Here is a 26,417-nt window from a genome sequence, read left to right as displayed (position 1 = left end):
TACAAAACATAATGAGATAAGTCATCATTCTAAATAAGGTAAGAAGTTTAAATTATTAGCATAAGTTTTACTGTTTATATTGTGTGGTGCCAGTTTTAAATGCAAATAGAAGTGTTTAACTCTCATGCGGCTTGTGCACACGTTTGTATTTCACTCTTACCAGAATAGTGAAAACGCTGCACAAAACTAGCCATTTTATTTCACCTCTCGATATGCACACATTAGATCAACACTTCTTATCTTCAACTGGAAAGACTTAAAACTGCAGGCAGCTCTACCTTTTCCTCATAGGTCATGATTTTCAGTGTAAGTGACTGGCTAATGTAGGAATATGATGCAAGTAAGAAAGGATGTGAGTGGGCTGCTCCATTGCTGGGGAAAACGCCCTTGCTTTTGTGTTCCCAGCAAGTTCTGGTTGATAGGAAAGCCGCACCTGGTTGGGGCTGTCAGCCCCCCCATTTGCTCAGTTCTAGATTTGTTGGTATGAAGCTTAAGAATACAATTCAGTGGACCCGCAATGCCTGTGAATTCAGCAAGACTCAGTGATTAGAAATCTAAGTATGTTATGGAAGCTGCAGGGCATCTGGAATGCTACCTGCAAGCGAGACAGCAAGTAACCAGGGCCATGCACTTGTGCTGTTTCCTCTGCTTATATGCACAATCCTGGGTCCCATCCACCCTAACAAAATACAAGTTCAAAGACATAATTATTAAGAATTTCAAGATAATGTCAGCAGGGCTTTTAACCAAGTGCAGAACCTTTCAGAGAGCAGGACCCTTTTTTCAATGGCACTTTTTGCACCCAACAAACCAGCACTGTCCTTAATTAAGTGGTGGTATCAGGATTTGACAGGTGGTGCTCGTGGTAAATGCAGGAGATAAAGAGATGCAGGTTTGATCCCTGGGTGGGGAAGATCCCCTGGAGAAGGAAATGGCAACCCACTCCATTATCCTTGCTTGGAGAATCCCATGGACGGAGGAGCCTAGCAGTCTACAGTCCATAGGGGTTGCGTACACAACTGAAGCAACTTAGCACTCACGCAAACAAGTCAGGATTTGAACCCTAAGTCCAGAGCCTAGGCTCTGAAGCACTATATAGCTACATACTCTCTCAATTATATCTCTTTTCTTACAGTATTAATTTAGATTTGTCCTGCTCATCACTGCTTCTCTGTCAAAATTATTGGCAATAATCATATCACTAGTTGTTTGGGACCATCAGGCTACTTGGCATTCCATTTATCAGACTCCAGCAAGCTCCCTTTCCTGTTTCCATGGTGGCGATCCTAAACCAGTTTTCAAACAACCTCTTCTCTAGATTTGAGTTGCCTCTTTCCTACTAAACCACAATTGTTGTGTGTTGATACATTGTTTTCTTAATTACCCCATATTTTGTCCAAATGATATACCAGAATTTTCTCAGCCATTTACCTATTGCTGTCTATTTAAGTTATTTTTACTTTTTCTTTTAACACTACAGCACAGCAATGGAAGGCACGCATCCCTTACGAAATGAACTTGCCTTCAATTTCACAGAAGAAAATGGAACGTTACATGAACGAAATCCTTCTTTCCCAAATGTAGATATATTTCCATCTAAGTGAGTTCTTTCTGTCACTGGCTGGGTTCACTGGGAAGCAGACTCTGAGAAGGAACTTAATATTCAGGAGGTTTTTTAGAGGAAGTTGGTCTCAGAGGCAACACCTGTGTGGGGAGGGAAGCAGTCAAGACTGGGCAGAGGGAGAAACCAGGCTGTGGCGACATGACAGTGTGGTCTCAGCCAACCCCGCAGAGACTCTGGAGCTGGGAAGGCCCTTAGAATTGTCTGGGTTAGAAGGATGGAGCTGTCAGCCATCAGTGGATGCAGGATGCCCCCAGAACAGAGCTGGGCTTGCTTGAAGTGACTCTTTTCAACTGAGGCAATTCTCAAAGAAGCTGGGAATGCCCAGCCATGGAAAAGATAAATGATGCAGTCCTGAAGGGCAGCTGTGGGCAGCACAACCTAGCATCCAAGACAACCCCCCAACCCCAGCCCAACCCCCCTGAGAGAGAGGCCCTTCCTCCTCCACTTCCCTCAGATCGTCTCCAATTAATTGTCCCCATTTTTCCTTATCTCTTCAATCTCTTCTCCCATAACAGCTCCTTTCACTCACCCTAAAAACCTCAAATCATCCCTTAATATCCACAGGGGACTGGTTCCAGGACACTTGTAGGTACCAAAATCTATAAATGTTCAAGTCCCTTGTGTAAATCCTGCAGTATTTGCATATAACTTACACACATCCTCCAATCCTCCCATCCTTCCATGTACTTTAAACCATCTCTAGATTAGTCACAAATGGCAACCCACTCCAGTGTTCTTGCCTGGAGAATCCCAGGGACGGGGGAGCCTGGTGGGCTTCCGTCTGTGGGGTCACACAGAGTTGGACACGACTGAAGTGACTTAGCAGCAGTAGCAGCAGCAGCAGATTAGTCACAATGCCTAATACAATGTAAACGCTACGTGGATAGTTGCCAAGTGAATGGCACACTCAGGTTTTGTTTTTTGGAATTTTCTGAAATTAAAATATTTTGTCAATAATTGAATGATTTGAGTTGGCTGAATTTGTGGATAAGGGGGATGTCCTACTGTTCTCAAATTTCCTCTCATTAAAAACATCCCATTATTCATCTCTGCTTTAACGCTAATGTCCTTTCATCATTCTGCCCACAACCATCCTTCAAAGAGTAGTTCCCACATGTAGTCTCCAATTCCTCACAATGCATTTACCACCCAACTCATAGTCGTCTGGCTTCTGCCCCTTGAACTCTCCTGAATCTTCACTCACTAAAGTTATCTGCTCATTTTTACATCCAGGAACTGCTCTTCCAACTTCCCTGACTTCCTTGCTGTACACAATAGAATCGATTACCTCTTTATATAGGACTCCTCTCCTAAGACTTGTGTTTGCCAAGGGAGATGAGGGGTGAAGGAGAGATGGATTTGGAGTTTGGGATTAACATATGCAAACTATTATATATAGAACGGATAAAAAATAAGGTCCTACTGTGTAGCACAAGGAACTATATTCAATATCCAGTGATAAACCATAATGGAATGTGAAAAACAATGTGTATATATGTGCAACCAAATCACTTTGCTGTATAGCAGAAATTAACACATAATTACAGATCAACTCCACTTTAATAAAATAATTTTTCAAAAAAGACACCTCTCCTGCTTTTATTCTTTGTCACAGTACACTTTTGCTCTTGTTCTACCGTCATTTCTCCACCATTTCTGCTCAGGCTTCTTCACTGACTCCCCTTGATTAACTCTACAAAGGCTGATGTTCTCCAGGACTCAGTTTTGCTCCTCTCTGCTCTTCCTGGTTGATCTCATCCACCTTCACCTGTAAGTCAAGGACTTCTAACTCTTTGATTTCAGTGCCCATCTCTTCCTAAGACTCAGGTCTGTTCATTTTGTAAAAAATAGTCTTGATTATCCAATGCTTTAGATTTTAAGCCATTTTTAAAAGTAACATCTATTTCTCACTTCCAGTGTATAATCATAAGGGATTTGATTGAGGTCATATCTGAATGGTCTAGTGGTTTGCCCTACTTTCTTCAATTTAAGTCTGAATTTCGCAATAAGGAGTTCATGATCTGAGCCACAGTCAGCTCCTGGTCTTGTTTTCGCTAACTGTATACAGCTTCTCCATCTTTGGTTGCAAAGAATATAATCAATCTGATTTCGGTGTTGACCATCTGGTGATGTCCATGTGTAGAGTCTTCTCTTGTGTTGTTGGAAGAGGGTGTTTGCTATGACCAGTGCATTCTCTTGACAAAACTCTATTAGCCTTTGCCCTGCTTCATTCCGTGCTCCAAGGCCAAATTTGCCAGTTACTCCAGGTGTTTCTTGACTTCCTACTTTTGCATTCCAGTCCCCTATAATGAAAAGGACATCTGTTTTGGGTGTTAGTTCTAAAAGGTCTTGTAGGTCTTCATAGAACCGATTAACTTCGGCTTCTTCAGCATTACTGGTTGGGGCATAGGCCTGGATTACTGTAATATTGAATGGTTTGCCTTGGAAACGAACAGAAATCATTCTGTCGTTTTTAAGATTGCATCCAAGTACTGCATTTCGGACTCTTTTGTTGACCATGATGGCTACTCCATTTCTTCTAAGGGATTCCTGCCCACAGTAGTAGATATAATGGCCATCCGAGTTAAATTCACCCATTCCAGTCCATTTTAATTCACTGATTCCTAGAATGTCGACGTTCACTCTTGCCATCTCCTGTTTGACCACTTCCAATTTGCCTTGATTCATGGACCTAACATTCCAGGTTCCTATGCAATATTGCTCTTTACAGCACCGGACCTTGCTTCTATCACTGGTCACATCCACAACTGGGTATTGGTTTTGCTTGTGCTCCATCCCTTTATTCCTTCTATAGTTATTTCTCCACTGAGCTCCAGTAGCATACTGGGCACCTACCGACCTGGGGAATTCCTCATTCAGTATCCTATCACTTTGCCCTTTGTTACTGTTCATGGGGTTCTCAAGGCAAGTATACTGAAGTGGTTTGCCATTCCCTTCTCCAGTGGACCACAATCGGCTGTGGTCCATGTGATTAGGTCGGCTAGTTTCCTGTGATTATGATTTCAGTGTGTCTGCCCTCTGATGCCCCCTATCAATACCTACCGTCTTATTTGGGTTTCTCTTACCTTGGTCGTGGAAAATCTCTTCACAGCCACTCCAGCAAAGTGCAACCGCTGTACCTTACCTTGGACGAGGGGTATCTCCTCAAGGCCGCCCCTCCTGACCTTGAATGCGGAGTAGCTCCTCTCGGCCCTCCTGCGCTCCCGCAGCCACCGCCTGTTGGACGTGGGGTAGCTCCTCTTGGCCGCTGGCCCTGGCCTCAGGCGTGGGGTAGCTCCGCTCGGCCGCGCCTCTGGAAGTGAGAAATAGATTTAAGGGACTAGATCTGATTGATAGAGTGTCTGATGAACTCTGGACGGAGGTTTGTGACATTGTACAGGAGACAGGGACCAAGACCATCCCCATGGAAAAGAAATGCAAAAGAGCGAAATGGCTGTCTGAGGAGGCCTTACAAATAGCTGTGAAAAGAAGAGAGGCGAAAAGCAAAGGAGAAAAGGAAAGATATAAGCATCTGAATGCAGAGTTCCAAAGAATAGCAAGGAGAGATAAGAAAGACTTCCTCAGTGATCAATGCAAAGAAATAGAGAAAAACAACAGAATAGGAAAAACAAGAGACCTCTTCAAGAAAATTAGAGTTTCCAAGGGAACATTTCATGCAAAGATGGGCTCGATAAAGGACAGAAATGGTAGGGACCTAACAGAAGCAGAAGATATTAAGAAGAGGTGGCAGGAATACACAGAAGAACTGTACAAAAAAGATCTTCACGACCAAGATAGTCACGATAACGTGATCACTGATCTAGAGCCAGACATCTTGGAATGTGAAGTCAAGTGGGCCTTAGAAAGCATCACTACTAACAAAGCTAGTGGAGGTGATGGAATTCCAGTTGAGCTATTTCAAGTCTTGAAAGATGATGCTGTGAAAGTGCTGCACTCAATATGCCAGCAGATTTGGAAAACTCAGCAGTGGCCACAGGACTGGAAGAGGTCAGTCTTCATTCCAATCCCAAAGAAAGGCAATGCCAAAGAATGCTCAAACTACCGGACAATTGCACTCATCTCACACGCTAGTAAAGTCATGCTCAAAATTCTCCAAGCCAGGCTTCAGCAGGATGTAAACCGTGAACTCCCAGATGTTCAAGCAGGTTTTAGAAAAGGCAGAGGCACCAGAGATCAAATTGCCAACATCCGCTGGATCATGGAGAAAGCAAGAGAGTTTCAGAAAAACATCTATTTCTGCTTCATTGACTCTGCCAAAGCCTTTGACTGTGTCGATCGCAATAAACTGTGGAACATTCTGAAAGAGATGGGAATCCCAGACCACCTGACCTGCCTCTTGAGAAACCTGTATGCAGGTCAGGAAGCAACAGTTAGAACTGGACATGGAACAACAGACTGGTTCCAAATAGGAAAAGGGGTACGTCAAGGTTGTATATTGTCACCTTGCTTATTTAACTTATATGCAGAGTACATCATGAGGAACGCTGAGCTGGAAGAAGCACAAGCTGGAATCAAGATTGCTGGGAGAAATATCAATAACCTCAGATATGCAGATGACACTACCCTTATGGCAGAAAGTGAAGAGGAACTCAAAAGCCTCTTGATGAAAGTGAAAGAGGAGAGTGAAAAGGTTGGCTTGAAGCTCAACATTCAGAAAACAAAGATCATGGCATCTGGTCCCATCACTTCATGGGAAATAGATGGAAAAACAGTGGAAACAGTGTCAGACTTTGTTTTTTTGGGCTCCAAAATCACTGCAGATGCTGATTGCAGCCATGAAATTAAAAGACGCTTGCTCCTTGGAAGGAAAGTTATGACCAACCTTGATAGTATATTAAAAAGCAGAGACATTACTTCGCCAACCAAGGTCCGTCTAGTCAAGGCAATGGTTTTTCCCGTGGTCATGTATGGATGTGAGAGTTGGACTGTGAAGAAGGCTGATCACCGAAGAATTGATGCTTTTGAACTGTGGTGTTGGAGAAGACTCTTGAGAGTCCCTTATACTGCAAGGAGATCCAACCAGTCCATTCTAAAGGAGATCAATCCTGGATGTTCATTGGAGGGACTGATGCTAAAGCTGAAGCTGCAATACTTTGGCCACCTCATGCGACGTGTTGACTCACTGGAAAAGACTCTGATGCTGGGAAAGGTTGGGGGCGGGAGGAGAAGGGGACGACGGAGAATGAGATGGCTGGATGGCATCACCGACTCTGTGGACATGAGTTTGAGTGTACTCCGGGAGTTGGTGATGGACAGGGAGGCCTGGCGTGCTGTGGTTCACGGGGTTGCGGAGAGTCGGACACGACTGAGCGACTGAACTGAACTGAACTGAAAAGTAACATCAGTAATACTTGGTTTCTACCAAAGATTGGGATATGTAGGAAAGCCAAAAGAATATAAAATGCAAAAAACTTAAATTCAAACTTCCAGAGATAAGCGCTATGATAGTCTGATCTATCAAATACAACTGTTAGTCCATACCTAACTTTATGGACTTTTTCTGTGCAACATATTGGATTTTTGGCATAAAAATTTCTCATTTTTAAAAATTTTGGTCATACTTTATATATGACTTGGCAATCTTTTTTTTTTAAATTTTTGTCTTTAAAATCGCTAAATATAATTCTACAACATCATTTTAAAGACTGTACAGCATTCCAATTTTTATACATTAACCTCATTTCAACATTTTCCACTACTATAAACAACACAGAGTAACCATCCTTGTGACTGAATTTCTGGGAGCAATCATACAAATATTTTTAAGGTCATCTATAGATATTGTCAAATTACCCTCAAATAAGATTGTATCAATATATATACCAGCAGCAGTGAATAAGAGTACCAGTTTTCCCAAAACCTTACCAAGAATAAATAACAGTATTGGTTTTAATCTTATCTATATATGTTTCTCATTATTTCAATAGTATTTCTTAATTTTTCTATTTGTTGTCCATTTGTATATCTTTCTTTGAAAATTGCCTGTGTTTTCTTTGTCCATCTTATTCTATAGATGTTCTTTTATTTATGGATCTATATGAAACACCTATTCTTTTTAAGTACTTCAGTTCAGTTCAGTTCAGTTCAGTTGCTCAGTCACGTCCGACTCTTTGTGATCCCATGAATTGCAGCACGCCAGGCCACCCTGTCCATCGCCAACTCCCGGAGTTCACTCAACCTCATGTCCATCAAGTCGGTGATGCCATCCAGCCATCTCATTCTCTGTCATCCCCTTCTCCTCCTGCCCCCAATCCCTCCCAGCATCAGAGTCTTTTCCAATACAAGTTTCAATAACTAGGTTTCCCCAGACCACCCTCAGACCAAAATTTCCACAGCCAAATTGATTGTCTCTTCCATAAAGACCAGTTAGCCCTGTTTCCACTCTCTCTCTGTTAAAAGCATCACCATCTCCCGAGTCAGCCAAATAGAAAGAAGCCTATCCCCTCCCCTGCCTCTTCTAATCCAAAGTCTTGTCCATTTGCTCTCAAAGAGTCCTCAGTTCTCTCCCATCTCTCCTATTCTCCCTGCCACTTCTTTAGACTGGCAGTCATCACATGTTAATCTCATCTCTTGCTCGAACCCCTGCAAAAGCCTCCTAATGGTTGCCAGTTGTAGCCTCCTCTGTTTTTTTCTATCCTGATACAGAATAGGAAAATCAGATATAGTGGTGTTGACCCCCTCAAAGTCCTGCAATGTCTCTCCATCACCTCCCATGTAATATGACCGTCATTAGCATTGCACGTGAGGCCCTGTGCAACGCTGTTCCCACTTACTTTCACATTCCTCTACACTATTCTAGCCTTTGCACCCACAGCCAGTCCTACTAAATACTGTTCCCTCCAAATGTCATGCTTTTATACAACTTCATGTCTAAGCATTTTTGCCTGAAGCCATCTGGTCATGATTCAAGACAGCACATCTTGCCCCTGGAAACCCCCAAGAAATAAGTCAAACACGTACAGACTTTGGATCTCTAGCTAACTGGGAACTGGAATAAAACCTGACCCTTTATAGCTGCAAATTTGACTCAAAACAGCTGAAGACGTTATCCTCGGCATAGCACAGTGTCTAAGCAAAAAACTGCCTGAGTTCAAACTCCAGCTCTGCATTGTACTGATCCAGGGCAAGCTACTTAATCTTTCTGTGTCTTAGTTTCCTCATCTTTGAAATTGTAATCACAATTATTATTCCCTATAGGGTCTCATAAGTTAATATATGTAAAATACTTAGAAAAGAGACTCTTGAGAATTAGGGTGAGCCATTACATTACTCAGTGTCACGCAGACAGATGATATATTTGGGGCAACGAATGTTTCTGCCATCTGACTGTACATGTAAGTGGTTAATTGGATGAAATGGTAAAATGTGAATGCAAGCTCACTGAAAACTTTAAAGCACTAGGGAATTTTCCAGCATTACTATCACAGTACGTCTCTGTACTTCCAGGAATGTATACATCAGGATCTAAATCATAATAGTTAGGTCTCATTACAAGAATTAGAGATTTAAAATTACATCTACCCCTGTGTACAATGGAATATTACTCAGCCATAAAAAGAATGAAATAATGCCATGTGCTGCAACCTGGATGGACCTAGAGGTTATCATTCTAAGTGAAGTGGGTCAGCCAAAGGCAAATATCATATGACATCATTTACTTATATGTCGGATCTTAAAAAAAATGATACAAATAAATTTATTTACTAAACAGAAATAGACTCACAGACATAGAAAAGAAACTTATGGTTACCAAAGGGGAAGTGGGAGAGGGATAAATTAGGAATTTGGGATTAACAGATACACATTATTATATATAAAATAAACAAGGACTACTGTATAGCACAGGGAGCTATATTCAATATCTTGTAATAGTCTATAACACAAAAGAATCTGAAAAAGAATATATGCACATGGCATTCCTCAGTTCAGTTCAGTTCAGTCGCTCAGTCGTGTCCGACTCTCTGCGACCCCATGAATCACAGCACGCCAGGCCTCCCTGTCCATCATCAACTCCCAGAGTTCACTCAAACTCATGTCCACAGAGTCGGTGATGCCATCCAGCCATCTCATTCTCTGTCATCCCCTTCTCCTCCCGCCCCCAAGCTTTCCCAGCATCATAGTCTTTTCCAGTGAGTCAGCTCGTCGCATGAGGTGGCCGAAGTATTGCAGTTTCAGCTTTAGCATTAGTCCTTCCAATGAACACCCAGGACTGATCTCCTTTAGAATGGCATTCCTAATCAGGCATAAATGCTGATTGAATGGTAGATGTATATGTGTGTGTGTGTATATATATGCATGCTAAGTTGTTTCAGTCGTGTCTGACTCTTTGCAACCCCATGGACTGCAGCCCACCTGGCTCCTCTGTCCATGGGGTTCTCCAGGCAAGAATACTGAAGTGTGTTGCCATTTCCTTCTCCAGAGGCTCTTCCCCACCCAGGGTTCAAACCCACCTCTCTTGTGTCTCCTGCACACTGACTTCTCCAAGGTCTAAAGATATTTGTGAGGCACTGGGCGTTCAGAAATGGTCATTGTTGTCATTCGGTTGACATACCGCATCAAGACAATCTTGGCAGAAGGAACAAGGCAGACACTCAGAGGAAGGAATTAAATGCTGAGGGATGTTGAGTGAGTTCAGAAGAACTGGAGGAAAATGACCGCACTCCTCAGGTTGCCAGCCGCTCAGCCCAGACTCAGATAGCAGCAGATTGAATCCCCAGGCAGAAATCATATCAAATGCTGCTATTTAGCCTTTATTCCATCCAGCCTTCTATCATGGTTAATTATTTCTAGGTTTGTCTCCTCCATTAACTGTATCTTCCTGGAAGTCAGTGAGCTCATCTTTGTAAACCCAATACCTGCCGAGCGCATGGCATTCTGAATCAGGCATAAATGCCTGCTGAATGAGTGGTAGAGAATAATATCATCCATCCGGTGAACTCTTAGACATGTGTTCAGGCCAGTTCTTTCTAAATGAAATGAATTAAGGAAAGAATACAGAATTCTTGCTTGAAGAGAGAAGTAAGGAAGGACTTGGATGGAAAAATCCTAGCTCTTGGAGAAATTTTTCTGGAATCATGGGGATTTGGAAGAATTCTGCCAAACTGAACTCTACATTTATACATGTAGAGCTGGAACATGGCTGGAAGAACAGCTGGTGTTCTGAGATCTTGCGCAATGGCAGAGACAAGCAAAACTACAGCTACACTGTAGTGCTGACTATGGTCCCAGAAGAGCTTGTTGGGCGAATTCTGCTACCAGCCCCCAGCCCATCCCCAGCATCCCCCACTAGCTCTGGAACACACTCATTGCCGTGATAGTCAAAAATCTAAAGTCTGCCAGATGAGCTTCGGGTTCCTAGGGTTTCAAAGGGACACTGGATTTCTGTATCGATGTTCTTTCTTTGGTTACTCCCTTTCCTTTGTTATCTGCTGACCCTATTCTGCTTAACAGTTGACCTTCCGAGAAATGGTCAATAATCAGAGGCTAAGTTGCTTAAAAAAGCAACAAAACACAGTGAATGAAAGTTTCAAAGTGTGTACCTCCAGGGGTAATAAGGAAGTCCTATCTTATTCCATGGCTTCCCTGGTGACTCAGTGATGGAGAATATGCCTGCCAATGCAGGAGATGCAGGGTCAATCCCTGGGTCAAGAAGGGTCCTTGGAGTAGGAAATAGCACCCACTCCAGAATTGTTGCTGGGAAAATCCCACAGACAGAGGAGCCTGGCAGACCACAGTCTGTGGGGTCACTAAAGAGTCGGACAGAACTTAACAACTAAACAACAAATCTTATTCCATAACTGCAGAACCATTTCTCCCTGCTAGGGGGACTCTTGATCCACAGCTGATCTGGACTTGGGAGATCAAGCCTGATCAACTCTGATCAGGAAATCAAGTCTCATCTAACTGGATCAAGATCAGCAGCTTGATCCTGATCCAGTTAGATTTGGACTGATATAATCTCAGGGATCTAGAATATTAAGGATCCCCTGGGTGATCCCAGTGATCTCCAGAGGTTGCATCTGCCCAGGAAGCTGGTGGAGGTAAGATGAGCAATAAGCACTGATCCTACAGAGTGCAACACAGCCTGTCTGGGCAAAATGGGGTCCAAAGCCACGCATCCCTGTGTGTTTTCCTTTCCCTTTTCTTCTTTGTTCCTTTTCTCCTTGTGAATGTTTTCTTTCCCGGAAGTGGGGAGTCAGATGAAAATTGTCATTTTCTTCAGTATTGTAGCAACTTGCGTTCAGATTAGCCCTACTGGTTTTAATCCAAGACATTTGCAATTCCTGAAGCCATGGGTCCTTGGAAAGCCAGCCCCAGATCGCACATCTGTGGTCTGCCAGGAGTGTGTCAGGGCCAGATGGGGGAGGGAGTCACACATAGGGACTCTTTGTCCCTTGGACTCTGCATTAAAGTGAGTACAAACATGGCATCAAAGAACAGATGAAAGAGGAAGCTGTGCTGCATCCCAGTGTGAAGAAAACAGCCTGTTCTGAAGTTATCGGGGCTCCAAATACAATGTAATTTCTTCTTGGGCAGGGCTCTGATAGCCTGACCAGCAGGAAGGGCCGGATGCCCACAGGGTACAGTGGGCCTGATGTTGCCGTCCCCAGCCCTGGGCTCAGGTTCCTCTTGGATCCCTCTTGGGGCACAAAGACCGCTGGTGCCTTCATGCTGGGCGTGGACTCAATCTCCAGAAACCTCCTCTAAGTCCAGCCACGCCTGCCTCCCCCTCGCCTGCTCTTGAATCCCAGCCATACTTTGCCGCTTTGGTCGGGACTGTACAGAGTTCTCCAGAAGCAGAGATGATGTGGGCACCTGAAGTTAGAAGAAAATTTCTGCCAAGAATTCCGAAAGATCCAGGGGTCAGGGAACACAGGGAGTATTCAGGTAACTCACTGGTCCTTGCAGTAGCTTCCTCTTAAACCCTTGGGGAGGCTTCCCTGGTGGTCTAGGGGTTAAGAATCCGCCTTGCAATGCAAGGGACAAGGGTTTGATCCCTGGTGGGGCTCTTTTCAGGGACAGAGGGAGGGAGTAATGCTCACACCTCTGGTCCCCTGCCTGCCACAAGCTCTAGGGGAAATGGCTCCAACATGGAGTGAAGGACTGTGGGGCTGAACTAAGATCTCACGTGCTGCGGAACAACTGGTCTCCCATGCCACAACTGGAAAGTCCATGTGCTGCAATGAAAGATGCAGCAACGAAGATCCCTCAGGCCACCTCTAAGACCTGATGCAGCCACATAAATGAATAAATATTCGAGAAAAAAAAAACACACCTTGGGGATATGATTTCTTGTTAAAGCATTCACACAAAGATTCATACATCCCCTTCTGCACCACATTCTAGCACCTACCGACCCCCACATAACCCTTCTCCCCTCACCCCAAGCCCCCTCGCTACCGTGCTGATCCCAGAGAGCATCTCGTGAGTAAGAATGTCTCCACCCACAGACACAAAACTTCCCACTACCTGTAACAGGGCCCAGAAATCCGGGAAATTCAGAAGAAACTAGCCATATACGGGTAGGGCCAGCAGCATCCACTGTTTTGCGCGACTCAGACTAGGCTGACTGAGGTAACAGGGGCATGAGCCAGGTGTCACTTCAGTTATCTGGGTCATTGTGTCCGAGCGACCCTGGTCACAGAAGCTGCCTTTCCTGCCCTGCCAAGTCATGAAGGAGAAAGCACTCCACTGGCTGGGTCTCCAGGTTCCTCTTGGGGACAGAAGGGAAAGACTTGAATGACTCCCCCCATAGAGGCCCGAGACTTAGGAGTCCAGCTGGGGCCCATGACGCCCCATGTCCTTCAGCAGGAAGAGGGGTGTGGGGCTCTTTTCAGGGATACAGGGAGGGAGTGATGCTCCCACCCCTGGTCCCCTGCCCACCACCAGCTCTAGGGGAAAATGGCTCCAACACGGGGTGAAGGACTGTGGGGCTGACATGAATCTGTGGCTTGGCTGTGGGCAGCCCACAATTTTTCTTAATTAGCTATGGCATCTTGCCCATCATCGAAATAAATAACAGGTGTCCCCTAAGGACACAACATGAGAGGCGCCATTTATCCCTGCTCTGAGAGGAAACTGACAACATGACGGCTGACATAGCAGAAATAATGAAGAAAAATGGTGGCGCGCAAAGACGGTCCCCATGGAGGAGCCTTGCAATCAGTCCCCAGGGAGAAGCCTCCCGGCCAGCACCTCCCTCAGGGGAGCTGCGCCACCCACGGTGACCCTCAACTCCTGGCGAGACTGATGTCTCCCATCAGCATCAGGCAAGTGCCCCGTGGAGCACTTCCAGGTCACCTGCCATCCCTCCTCTCCCAGCATGGGTCGCTGTGAATGTGGGTGAGAGTCCTTGATGTGCTACTTGGACAGTTTCATTCTTTTAGGTATTTCAAGTTCAGGCCACGCTTATCTGTCTGTTGTGGATTCTCTCTGCCAAACGGTAGGCCACTGATCGGCCACCTGACATCCTCTGGTCCCTTGCCTCATCTAATGGTTGCTAGATCGAGTCCAAAGGCAAGGAGGTGGCCCTCTCCTGGTGAAGGCATAGTTCACCACCTGTGCTCAGCATCCCAGGCCTGCTACGGCACCAACCATTTCTCTCCATCAGTCATGCTCTCTTTAACTGTTACCGACCAGGGCTCCTGGCCTTCCTTAATCAATAGAAATTGATAAAAGGCCAGACAAGAAATTCAAGCAAGGCTTTATTAGGGCTCCTGCTGCAGCAGGAAGGAGTGAAAATAAGTAACAGATTCCCTGGCTTGCTCCCTAAGAGGTGGGGCAAGAGACATTGTTCCTTATACAGGGTCGGAGGCAGGGTGTGTCCAGAGGTTGGGTTGGAGGAGTGGTTTACGTGGTTTGCCCACCTCTCTGGTGGCGTTGTATGAACAGGGCATGCCCAGCACCCTGCTTTTGCTCTCAACACCTTGCTTTTGCATCAGGCTCTTCAGAGGTGGCAGTTGGGTTTTTGGTCTTTTTGTATCTTATTGTACACAGTTTGCCTCAACTGAGCATGCATGCAGTTATTTTTAGTGTCTTATAGTTTCTTTGTATTCTGTTGTTCAAGGAGACCTTTGTCTTGCAGGTGCAAGCACTGCAGCAAAGGGCCCCAGGCCTCAGGTTCCAGCCTGTGTCATAACCATTATATTTAACTCTCTACTTCCCTCAAAAGACACCACCCTTATGGCAGAAAGCAAAGAGTAACTAAGAGCCTCTTGATGAAAGTGAAAGAGGAGAGTGAAAAGTTGGCTTAAAATTCAACATTCAAAAAACTAAGATTATGGTATCCAGTCCCATTCAGTTCAATTCAGTTCAGTTCAGTCGCTCAGTCATGTCTGACTCTTTGCGACCCCATGAATCACAGCACGCCAGGCCTCCCTGTCCATCACCAACTCCCGGAGTTCACTCAAACTCATGTCCATTGAGTCGGTGATGCCATCCAGCCATCTCACTCTCTGTCATCCCCTTCTCCTCCCACCCCTAATCTTTCCCAGCATCAGAGTCTTTTCCAGTGAGTCAACTCTTCGAATGAGGTGGCCAAAGTACTGGAGTTTCAGCTTTAGCATCAGTCCCTCCAATGAACATCCAGGATTGATCTCCTTTAGAATGAACTGGTTGGATCTCCTTGCAGTCCAAGGGACTCTCAAGAGTCTTCTCCGACACCACAGTTCAAAAGCATCAATTCTTTGGCGCTCAGCTTTCTTCACAGTCCAACTCTCACATCCATACATGACCACTGGAAAAACCATAGCCTTGACTAGATGGACCTTTGTTGGCAAAGTAATGTCCCATTACTTCATGGCAAATAGATGGGGAAACAATGGAAACAGTGACAGACTTTATTTTCTTGGGCTCCAAAATCACTGCAGATGGTGACTGCAGCCATGAAATTAAAAGACGCTTGCTCCTCGGAAGAAAAGCTACAGCAAACCTAGACAACATATTAAAAAGCAGAGATGTTATTTACCAACAAAAGTCCCTATAGTTGAAGCTATGGTTTTTTCCAGTAGTCATGTAAGGATGTGAGAGTTGGACCATAAGGAAAGCTGAGCGCCAAAGAATTGATGCTTTTGAACTGTGGTGTTGGAGAAAACTCTTGAGAGTCCCTTGGACTGCAAGGAGATCCAAACAGTCCATCCTAAAGGAAATCAGTCCTGAATATTCATTGGAAGGACTGATGCTGAAGCTGAAGCTCCAATACTTAGGCCCCTGATGTGAAGAACTGACTCCTTGGAAAAGACCCTGATGCTAGGAAAGATTGAAGGCAGGGGAAAGGGATGACAGAGGGTGAGATGGTTGGATGGCATCACCGACTTGATGGACATGAGTTTGAGTGAACTCCGGGAGTTGGTGATGGACAGGGAGGCCTGGCGTGCTGCAGTCTATGGGGTCTCAAGAGTTGGACACGACTGAGTGACTGAACTGCACTTCCTTCAGGGCTCAAAAATATACCAATCCCTTCCATTAAAATCAAAACAATCAAACCAGCCCTCTTTGTAGTTTAAACTCCTCTTCAGCTACTACCCCCAAACATCCTTCCTTCCTCGGTCAGTTTTTTTCCAAAGCACCTCACTTCTTACGCTGACTCCACGGCTGACTCCAGGCAGGCTTTTGCCCCTCGACCACTGAAACAACTCTTTCCAAAGTCACCAATGATGTCATATGACTAAAGCCAGCAGCCGCTCTGCAGCCCTTACTTTACTTACCATTCCTCTTTCTGGAAATTCTTTTTCCCCCAGGATTTAGGGCAGCCATTCTTTTCCAATTCTACTTCAACTTCTCCAGTTGCTTCTCAGATCCCATGGAACTCCTTTCCCACCCCGCATCCCGTAAGCACTGGGAAACTTCAAGAGTCCGGCTTCAGATGTCACCTCCTCTCTTTCTGTGTGGTCTTCCCAAACAGACACCCAGTTTCAACGCTCTTCCACGCCTTGATGACGACTAGGTCTGAGGTCTGCTTTGAGTCCTGCCCTCTATATCAAATCATCTATTGAATGATCTCTATGTGAATGTTCTAGAAGCACGTCACTTTGACTACATCTCAAACTGAAGTACTCTTTTGCTGTCTTCACACTCACGTGCATGCATGCACACAACCACACCAGCCAAACCTCATCCTCAGGAACGACACCATCAGCTACCATTAAACAGGGGAAGGGTGGAGAAAGAAAATCAATAGCCACACAGTTATCAGACTGCTTCATGTAATCCCCAGAGCTCTGAGAGCAGCTGGACAAACCTTGCTGGCTAGAAATTCGAGATGAATCCCAAAAGTCTAGTGTGTATATGTCTGCTCACACAAAACTGGGCTGAGGGCTCCCACAGATCAGAGATCAGCAAGGCCAAAGAGAAGGGATACAGCACCGATAATCTAGCCACATGTGGCAAGACTCTAGTAATGGGCAGAGGGTTGTAAAGAGATGGAATCCACCCCAGAAAAGAACACAAACAAGAACTTTTAGACCCCAACATGGATGAGTTTCAGGGCAGCGGTCCCAGTTGGAGAAAGTTTGGTCTTTCCAGACAAGGAGTCCAGAAGAGAAAATGCCAAAGGGTGGCATTAGAGCAGAAGTCCTAGACAATGGACTGAGTGATAGCAGACACATAAGGACATGCTCTGACCAGCAGGCTTCTGGGCACCCAAGACTCACTGAAGGGAACACACATCAGTAGCAATCTCAGCAGATGGTCAGACTGATGTCATTGCATTGGTGAAGATTGCCTTAGAAGCTAGGAAGGCTCGGCTGCAATCCCTTTTAGAAGATGGAGGGATGGGAGAGAACTAAGACGGGACAAGTTAGGGAGACTGAGAGCCCGTGGGCTCTACAATGGCTGACTTGTCTGTGGTGTGGGGGGGTCAGCTCTCTGTGGTGAGCTGGCCTTCTCTCCCTCTGTGTGCAGTTTGGTTGGGTGTCACATGTTTGAGGAATGAGCCGCCCAGGGTGCCTCAGGGCACTTTCTATGGGCAGCAACAGAAGGGTGTTGTCCTGCCAGAAGTTTTGACCTTGGACCCATGGATGGCCCAGGAGGAGCTTTCTCATATTTCAATTGAGTCCATTGAAGACAACATCAGGAAAAAATAGCCTTGGTGATGTAATAAATGTGGGTGCCGAATGCTAAGTATAAACACAGCGGGGATCTTTATGTGTTGAGGACGTCTTTGATGGGGGTGAGCTGCACTCCAGGCTCCACTCTGCCTTCTGACAGCAGCATGAAAAGGAGAGGCCTGGGAGGGGAAAATTAAGAATTAGGGGCGAGAAAAAATAAGTAATGCTTTCCTTTTCTTTCAATTTCTGTTCCACTACTCCTGGATGTAAAGCTACCTGGTAGATGCTAGCTGGGCTTCCCTTGTGGCTCAGCTGGTAAAGAATCCATCTGCAATGCTGGAGACCTGGGTTTGATCCCTGGGTTGGGGAGATCCCCTGGAGGAGGGCATGACAACCCACTCCAGTATTCTTGCCTGGAGAATCCTTATCAACAGAGGAGCCTGGCAGACTATGTTCCATGGGGTCGCAAAGAGTCAGGCATGACTGAGCGACTAAGCACACACGGATGCTACAGGAAAAACCTCTGCTCTCAGAGGATTCACAGATTTGGGGAAATGGATATGTAAATGGAACATCCTAATAGTACAGTTCAGTTCAGTTCAGTTCAGCCGCTCAGTTGTGTCCGACTCTCTGCAACCCCATAAATCACAGCATGCCAGGCCTCCCTGTCCATCACCAACTCCCGGAGTTCACTCAAACTCATGTCCACAGAGTCGGTGATGCCATCCAGCCATCTCATTCTCTGTCGTCCCCTTATCCTCCCGCCCCCAACCTTTCCCAGCATCAGAGTCTTTTCCAGTGAGTCAACTCATCACATGAGGTGGCCAAAGTATTGCAGTTTCAGCTTTAGCATCAGTCCTTCCAATGAACACCCAGGATTGATCTCCTTTAGAATGGACTGGTTGGATCTCCTTGCAGTCCAAGGGACTCTCAAGAGTCTTCTCCAACCCCACAGTTCAAAACCATCAATTCTTCGGCGATCAGCTTTCTTCACAGTCCAACTCTCACATCCATACATGACCACGGGAAAAACCATAGCCTTGACTAGACGGACCTTGGTTGGCGAAGTAATGTCTCTGCTTTTTAATATACTATCAAGGTTGGTCATAACTTTCCTTCCAAGGAGTAAGCGTCTTTTAATTTCGTGGCTGCAATCAGCATCCGCAGTGATTTTGGAGCCCAAAAAAATAAAGTCTGACACTGTTTCCACTGTTTTTCCATCTATTTCCCATGAAGTGATGGGACCAGATGCCATGATCTTTGTTTTCTGAATGTTGAGCTTCAACCTAAACTTTTCACTCTCCTCTTTCACTTTCATCAAGAGGCTTTTGAGTTCATCTTCACTTTCTGCCATAAGGGTAGTGTCATCTGCATATCTGAGGTTATTGATATTTCTCCCAGCAATCTTGATTCCAGCTTGTGCTTCTTCCAGCCCAGCGTTCCTCATGATGTACTCTGCATATAAGTTAAATAAGCAAGGTGACAATATACAGCCTTGACGTACTCCTTTTCCTATTTGGAACCAGTCCGTTGTTCCATGTCCAGTTCTGACTGTTGCTTCCTGACCTGCATACAGGTTTCTCAAGAGACAGGTCACGTGGTCTGGTATTCCCATCTCTTTCAGAATGTTCCACAGTTTATTGTGATCCACACAGTCAAAGGCTTTGGCATAGTCAATAAAGCAGAAATAGATGTTTTTCTGGAACTCTCTTGCTTTCTCCATGATCCAGCGGATGTTGGCAATTTGATCTCTGGTGCCTCTGCCTTTTCTAAAACCTGCTTGAACATCTGGGAGTTCACGGTTCACATATTGCTGAAGCGTGGCTTGGAGAATTTTGAGCATGACTTTACTAGCGTGTGAGATGAGTGCAGTTATGCGGTAGTTTGAGCATTCTTTGGCATTGCCTTTCTTTGGGATTGGAATGAAGACTGACCTTTTCCAGTATCACGTGACAAATTCAACAATACAGTAATGATGACACCTGACACGGACTGAGCCCTTATGATGTACCAGGTACCATAGAAAATGCCATAAATGCATTCAGTTCTGTAACCTTCCTACCAACCTCGTGAGGAAGACAACATTATTATTTCCCTGTTGCGGATACGGATGTTGTGGCTTCCACAGGTCCAGGTCAGGGAACTCATTCGTTTGCCATCACTTTGCTGCAAGTTGAAGCGCTAAAATTAAAACCCATGATTTGCGCACCTGGTGGGGGTTTAGTCTCTAGGTTGTGTCTGGCTCTTGCAACCCCATGGACAGTAGCCTGCCAGGCTCCTGCGTCTATGGGATTCTCTAGGCAAGAATACTGGAGTGGGTTGCCATTTCCTTCTCCAAGGGATCTTCCAAACCCAGGAATCAAACCCAGGTCTCCTGCATTGCAGGCAGATTCTTTACCAACTGAGCTATAAGGGAAGCCTGGAGCCTATACCATCCACTCCACCTGCTGCTGCTTCCCTAGGTAAAGATAGAGGAAGACAAGAAAGAATGGGCAACTTTCCCCAAAGAGTTCAGAGATGGCTACAAAGAGGTGGCCTGAGTTGAATCTTGATAAATTAGTAGAAGGGTGGGGAGCAAAGCGCCCTCCAGGTAGAAGGAGAGGTGGGTAAAAGGTGAGTCCATTCAGAGAACTAGGAAGTATCTCCGCCCCAGCACACACACAGACACACTCACACGCTCAGACACAGACAAGGTTGTATTCACACATTCGTGTACGTATGCACACACGCACGTATCCTTTATTGGAGCACAATCGCTTTACAGTGTTGTGTCAGTTTTTGCTGTGCAAGGAAGTAAATCAGCTCTTTGTATACATATGTCCCCTCCCGCTTGAGCCTCCCTTCCCTCTAGGTCATCACAGAGCATGAGTTAAGCTCCCTGCACATGTATGCGTTGTTCTTACACATTCTTTCACACACATATGCACTCACTGTCACACACAATTACACACACAGTCAGACCTACGGGCACGCACAGATGTGTGAACACACTACTTGGTCTATGACATAGCTGCCTGAAGGGGACCTTCATTCCCATTATTCCTCTCTCTTTCCCAGTTTCAACTCCACTATAATAATTTTTCATTGAGTGGCTCCATGTTCCAGCCACTCCGCTAGGTATTCTCTATGCATTCTCTCTAACACAAGAAGCCAACAAGGCAGGTATTGTGATCCTTTTCACCTGAAATGCAGAAGACCTGGGTTCAGTTCCTGAGTTGGAAAGATCCCCTGGTGAAGGAAATGGCAACCCACTCCAGTATCCTTGTCTGGAGAATCCCATGGACAGAGGAGCCTGACAGGCTACAGTCCGTAGGGCCACAAAGAGTCAGACATGACTGAATGACTAACGCTTTCAATTTACAGATGTGGTTACAGGACCTCAGGCATGCTTAGGATCTCCCCAGGGGCCACATAAGTCATAAGTGACTTTTAAACCCAAATGCATCTCTTTCTAGAGCTTGAGCTCTTTAAACCACCAAGCTGACTCTCAGAAGATAACCAGCCCCTAGAGCAGACTTTGTCCCAGAAGGGAGTGCTCCAGCCCATATAGGCTGGAGAGCAATGAGCTTGAGCGGGATGTGGCGTGTTGGACCCCATCAAGGCCTCCCCTTCTCGCAGGAGCTGTGGCTCCTGTCAGTGACAGCCAAGATGTTGGAGAGCCACTGAGAGATGTGAGTGCTCCATATCACTGTGGAGACAACAGCCATCATCACAGAAGTCTGGAGTTCAGACTGACCTTAAAGGATGAGGAAACTGAGGTGTTGGCGAAGGGTTAATGGATTGGAAAAGACCCTGATGCTGGGAAAGATTGATGGAAGGAGGAGAAGAGGGCAACAGAGGATGAGATGGTTGGATGGCATCACTGATTCAATGGACATGAACTTGGACATACTCCAGGAGATGGTGAGGGACAGGAACGCCTGGCATGCTGCAGCCCATGGGGTCGCAGAGTCAGACACGACTTGGTGACTGAACAACAACAGATCCAGAAATCCAGAGAAAACTAGGAACACATCTGATTCCAGACCCATTCCACTGGCCACACTGCCCCCCAGCATTCCTAGTGCGCCTTAGAAGTCTTTACCATGGGTACTTTTGATTAATTAACTTGCAGGAGTAAATATGTAGGGTTGGAGTCATTTGCATGTATGAGTTTGTTTTGTTTCTCTGCACATGCTCTAGTTCCCAGGAAGGCACAAGGCTGAGCAAGACCTGGGGACAGCCCACCTGAACAGATGGCCTAGCTGTAGCCTGGTGAGATTAGCTGAAACAAGAAGCTTGGAATAACATCTTGAAGACCAGAATCTAGATCTCCTTTGTCCCAGATCTGGCCCTGCTGGATTGGTACAATTTTTTTTTTCTCTTTTGTTATTTCCTCAAAAGATCACTCTTCTTCCTTCCTCTGATTTTCCGGGTCCCATACCTCAGGTCTGTATCCTTCCTAAGCGGTTATTTTCCTTCTTACTGGATCCCTCCTTGAGTTTCTCACTCTGTACTGAGCTGATTTATAGGCCAGAGTCATTCCCTCGGCTGGGGCAGAAAAATAGCAAGGAGACAGATTAATGATCCTTTTAGCACCCCCGGGAAAATGCCAGCTCAGGAGTGAGACACTGGTCCAGCGGAAGCTGAAAGAGCCTGCATCCTAGTCCTGCGCGTGACTCACCGAGCCTGATGTACTCAGCTCAGGCCAACACATAGTCATGGGAGAAGGAAGGGAAGATTTAGAGTGGCTCTGAGCATCAACTCTATCTACTGCTTCCTTTATTAGTAAGGGAGAAGGGAGGATCTGGGGGAGCAGTGAGAGAGCTGAAAAGGGGATGGTCCATAGGGATTCCCTAGAGAATCTGAACTCCCAAAGTTGACATAGATAAAAGTTTCTGGATAAAAACAACCTTTGCTACACGGCTCCCCAACAGCACGACGCATCCTACATTCACACCTGCAGTTGTAACACATCTTAATACACACACATCTTTCTATACACCTATCTACATGCAAAGCCATGTGTTCCTGGCCTTGGATCCTCCTTGACTTGAGGACAGGGTCCGCCTGTGTTGGGATGCACCATGGCTGGAAGAGAAGAAAGGCACCGACACCTTGGCAGCCCCGTGTCCCCAGCACGCAGCCCTAACTTGCTCGGAAGCCCCGGTGGGCTAGCATGGCTCCCCTCCTTCCTCCTTTTCTAATTATGACAGGCCCCGGGGGGCCAGAGCGAAGAGAGGGGAAGGCTGAGTGAGGACTGCGAGTGGGAAAGGAGGCCACAGGAAGCGGGGAGAGAGGGAGGCGCCGAAGCTGTCGTTTTGTTCCGGGGAGAAGAAACAGGCCGTGGCTAGAAGACACAGCGAGTGGTCACTCCTCACCTTCCCTGCCCTCTTGGGGCTGTGAACCCGTAAGAATCCCATGGCCATGCTTGCCGATGGAAAAGGGAAGATCCTTTAGATCTGAGATTCGATAGTAGGCTGATTTTTCTCGAAACCATAATTAGGTTGAATGTCATTTATTCCTCCAGTTCCTCTGTGAAGCTGGGAGACACAAAGGGTTTTATCATCACTTACATGAAGGTAGCCTGAGTTGCCAGAACCACTTGACTAAAACCACAGGATCCAGGCTCTTTGCTCCCAGCCCAGGGGATATGTCACTGCTCTACCATCTTAGAGAAGGACTGGCTTCCTCTTCCATCCTTATAGGTGAACAAACAGATGTCCAACACCACCCATCACCATTTATTAATATTAATAAATTCATAGTCACTGATCTAAATGAGCATATTTTTAGTGAGCATCCTGCTATTTGCCAGGCATTTTGCTGAGCGCTGGAATGAAGGTCTGGATGAACCCAATCTTGCCCTCATGGAGTTTGTGATCTCATGGAGGAGTTATTTCATGCACAGTCCTAGTCCTAAGAGCCCTACTAGGGCTGGGACCACAGGAAGACGCTCACACCTTCTTTGCTAAAGAGAAAGGAAGGCTTCCCTGGTGGTCCGGTGGTTAAGAATCCACCTGCCAATGCAGGGACGTGGGTTTGATCCCTGTCTGGGAAAATTCCACGTGCCATGGAGCAACTGAACCTGCGTGCTGCAACTACTGAGGCCAGCGTTTCTAGAGCCAGTGATCTGCAACAAGGGAAGCCACTGTAATGAGAAACCCGAGGATCACACCTAGAGACAGTAGCCCCCACTTGCTTCAACTAAGAAAGCCGGTCTACAGCAACAAAGCCCCAGCACAGTCACAAATAAATAGATCATTTTTTTTAATTAAAAAAAATAATAAAGAGAGAAGGATAACCCTGGGGGAGAGGAAATCACTACGACACCCACTACTCTCTCGGCAGCTCCTGGTTAACCCAGTTCCCCAGCCCCTTCTCCTCCCCAAGACCTAGAATTAAATCAGAACATCAACTCCTCTCCAGAGGATGGAATTTCTGCTCTTTCCAGATCTAGTTTGTTGTGGTCATGAAGACCTACCCGCCAAAGATTCGGAAAGAGCAACTCTCCCAATTATGTAAAATGTGATTAAAGCAAGTGTCACGGCCCTTCCCAGGCGCCTTTCACTTAATTCTTGCCTCGCCACCCTTGCTTGGGCTGACAAGCATAATAGAGCTGCTTGATACATCTTGTGCTAAAATAAAATGTCTGGTCAAAAGTGCTTAGAATCCGTCAAGGCTGGGGTTGGCTAATGATGTCATTACTCCACAGGGCTGAGCGTTATTTTTAGGATGGCCATTTCCTCCCCCATTAAGGCTCATTAGGATTTTTTTTCCTCTGTAGTACTCAACCCACACAATAGAGGTCACACACAGGGCTGAGGCTGAGGCGGGTCACTTACCCTTTCTGAATAGCTGAGTTACCAGGAAGGCCAGTTGATGCTGAAGGAAGCTTTTCTTTAAGGGTAGGAAATCAGACAAAGGTCAAAAGTTGTCTGGGCCGGGCTTGCATAGCTGGCTTCCAATATTGCAACAACCAGGTTTAGGTCACCTATGCCCCACTTAGCTCTTTTCCCTTTATTCCTCTCAGGTAGTAGCCTCTTTAGGTCTTCCCTAGTGGCTCAGTGGTAAAGAATCCACCTGCTAATTCAGGAGATGTGTGTTCGATCCCTGGGTCAGGGAGATCCCCTGGAGGAGAAAATGGTACCCCACTCTAGTATTCTTGCCTGGAGAATCACATGGACAGAGGAGCCTGGCGGGCTACATAGTCCATGGAGTTGTAAAGAGTTGGACACAACTGAGTGACTGAGTGCGCACACACACATGCACACATGCATGCGCACACACACGCGTGCACACACACGCACACACACACACACTAGCATCTTTAAGACACTCCCAGCCTGGCTCAAATCACAGAGCTAAAATAGCCCTGCACTCCAGTGTGAGGCAACCTCCCACCATGCAAAGAAAAGCATTAATCTATATTTCTACCAGCATTGACTTTGCAATCAGGTTGGATCTAAGTTCAGATCTTAAGTCTGCCATTGACTGTCTGTGTGACCCTGGTCAAGTTTCTTAATATCTCTGAGTTGATTTGCTTTCTCACTAAAAGGAAGGTAATAATAGCAACTGCCAGGACTGTTGTTGGACAGTAAATAAGAAAATATATGTAAGGCACTTACAATCTCTGGTACAAGAAGAATACTTATTACATGCAACTGTTGTTATTATTCATCATCATCTCTAGTATTATTATAAACCACCGATCAGCAATTTTGAAACCCAAAAGTGCTGAATATTGAAAGATCCCTTGTAACTCATTTGGCAATAAAACCTGACCCAAACTGACCTGGGTTTCTTTGTAGACCTCATTTATTCCACTTCAGATGAATACTTGCTGCAGAAATCGGCACGGTTTTTCCTTCCAAGTTGCTGCTCCTGACTCTGCTGCAGGTTTTATGTAACATCTAGGATCTGTAGCATATTACTTTTGAAAAATCTAAGAAGTTCTGAATTCTGAAACACCTCTGGCCCCATGGGGGTTTGAGAAGGGATTGTGGCCAATATTCTTTTTCAAGTCAGACAAATCTCACAATGCAGGACCCACACCAGCAATAGTCCTTCCGACCTAGAAAAATAGTAAGGATTTCTTTACTGCTTGCATCTTCCTGAAAAATCACAGGGAGCCCCCAGACAGAGAAATCTGCCCACTTTGTTACTCACAGACCAAATACATTACTAAACCTATACTGGTAGCTTTTGGCAAATCTGAACCAAAAAAGCAACGGAACGTCTTGGAATCATATATTCTCATTGTGCTCCGATATAAGTAGAATTTCCATTACTGAGCACCTACTATGTGCTTGACTCTTTACATGCACTTTAACCCCTAAATAAGAGAAAAGAAAGTATTACTGTCCCCACTTTACAGATTTGTAAATGGGGACACAGAGATGATGGAAACTCAGATAGTTTCCACTCTGATTTCAAAACCACTGTTTTCCTCTATGGTATTGCTTGCTGATTCTCAAAAATCACAGAAAAAGAACAAAAAGGGAAAGCTTATTTCAAATTGATGTTAGTCCCATTGCTATTATATTTTACATCTGTAGCGACTTCACTTTCACTTTTCACTTTCATGCATTGGAGAAGGAAATGGCAACCCACTCCAGTGTTCTTGCCTGGAGAATTCCAGGGACGGGGGAGCCTGGTGGGCTGCCGTCTATGGGGTCGCACAGAGTCGGACACGACTGAAGTGACTTAGCAGCAGCAGCAGCAGCAGCATTATTTAAGACCCAGAC

The sequence above is a fragment of the Moschus berezovskii genome, chromosome 14, assembly GCF_049115385.1.
Source record: "Moschus berezovskii isolate FMDL1 chromosome 14, NW_MosBer_1.0, whole genome shotgun sequence".
NCBI lineage: Eukaryota > Metazoa > Chordata > Mammalia > Artiodactyla > Moschidae > Moschus > Moschus berezovskii.
The sequence above is the reverse complement of the archived record's forward strand: the minus strand, read 5'-3'. Positions refer to the sequence as shown.